Genomic DNA, 1,923 nt, shown 5'->3' with positions numbered 1-1,923 from the left:
CACAACAGGTTACGGGCGTCTCACAAAAGTAAGACGCGTGGCTTAGTAAATAGAAACGGCATCCCTCGAGTGCCTGCCACGCGCTGGGCTCGACTTCAAGCACCGCGGCCTCAGAGGCGGCGGGTCACAGCCGGCATGCGCAGAAGAGACCGAGCCCGCAGCGCGGCGGGTCCATCCCGCACAGATCTAGGGGCTGCAGGCTGGCGTCTGCTGGCAGAGCCGCCGACTGCATGACACCGCTGAGACCCAGCTTGCTGTAGGTCACCATTTTCTCACCTTTCTGAGGCCTTAGTAGTTGCATGGTGTGATGATAAAGGAGGAGCCAAAGGAAAGGTAGTACAAGCGCTCGGGCCAACTTGACAAGAGTTGGTCTGTTCACGGGCATCACTGGTGTGTGGCGAAGCGGTCACTCTTTCCAGTTCCGAGCCATTTCCGTGCTTACTCCGGCCTCTCGCTGCAGGATCTCTGTGTCCTCCAGTGCCTGTGTCCAAGGCTGCTTTCCCAACGTGACAGAAAATGGCAATGGAACACTCTACAGCTTTCATGAAAGTGATCTCTAAAAGCAGACATGATAGGACTGGTGTGTAAGGAACGGCAGGGAGTGCAGGAAGAGAAATCCGGACAGACCCCAGGGACAATTTGGAAAGAGCAATGCCTCTGGGGTGGATCTGCGGAAGAAGCAGGGGAGACATCTCAAAGCAGGTGACATCAACCCTGTCCTCTTGGCCGTGTTATTGTGGAAAGTGGGGTGTGGGTAGAGACGGGACGCTCTGTCCTCGGGACCTGTGAGGAGCCTTGCCTTCCTGCGACCCCGAGCTCAGCTCTGAGCCTGCCCTGGCCCTGCTGTGCACCACTGTGCTGAAGCCCACCCCCTTTCCAGTGGACTCCTACAGGGCACTCTCTTTCTCCTGGCCTGAGCACCTGCTCCTCAGCATCCTGCACCTTCCTGTAGGCCTTGAGCACCTGCTCCTCAGCACGCTGCACCTTCCTGTAGGCCTTGAGCACCTGCTCCTCAGCACCATGCACCTTCCTGTAGGCCTTGAGCACCTGCTCCTCAGCACCATGCACCTTCCTGTAGGCCTTTTATGATTTTACGTCCCCTACAAGGCAGGTGCCCAGGGCAGGTGTGAGAGGAGGCAGGCTTGAAAGCAGATCAGTGAGCTCCCTGCTGCTCGGGGCGCCCCTCCCAGCCCTGGGTTCTGGTGTCGCGGACCCAGCACCCGGCTGTGCATGGACTCCCAGGCCCAGCTGCTCACTGCCACCACCCAGGGTCACAGGCTCTGTAGCCCTGAGTCCCCACACGACCGGAGAATCTCTTCCCCTTGCCTGAGCGCGGATCAGGCTGCTGCTGGCTCACAGCACGCATGCGCCTCTGAGTGCCCCTGGAGCCCTAATCTCAGCTCAGGTCCCCGCAGAGTGGACAGGCATCCTCAGGGGCCTCGGGCCGGATGCCAGGTCCTTGACCTTCCAGCCGGTACTTCACGAGGGGAGGGGGGCGCCTCCATAACTCCAGCAGGACGGGGTCCAGCGTAGCTCTGGGAGCTTGGCCTTCCCAGCCGCAACCCGTCCCCACTTCCCTGTTCTGAAGCAAACAGCCCCTGGGCAGTGTTGGTGGTGAGGTGCCCTGCGCTGACCTCTGACCTCCCCTCAGCGCGAACCCGCAGGGCAGGAGTGTGTGTTGCGACAGCTCCTGCAGGGTGAGACCGAAATCTGCAGGTAATGTCCTTAATAAAAGTACATTTCTTCTTTTTTCTTGACAGACATGATTTTTTTCTGCAGAATAAGTGAAGTATACCAATAATGTTCAATTTTAAACATAATAATGCTTCAGTTTTTAATAGAAAATATTAGATTGTGAGTAATGTATTTGCTAAAACTAATGCCTCTTATTTTCTTGACATCACATTATTTAGATTTATAGCA

The sequence above is a fragment of the Octodon degus genome, unplaced genomic scaffold (assembly GCF_000260255.1).
Source record: "Octodon degus isolate 3935 unplaced genomic scaffold, OctDeg1.0 scaffold00108, whole genome shotgun sequence".
Lineage (NCBI taxonomy): Eukaryota > Metazoa > Chordata > Mammalia > Rodentia > Octodontidae > Octodon > Octodon degus.
The sequence above is the reverse complement of the archived record's forward strand: the minus strand, read 5'-3'. Positions refer to the sequence as shown.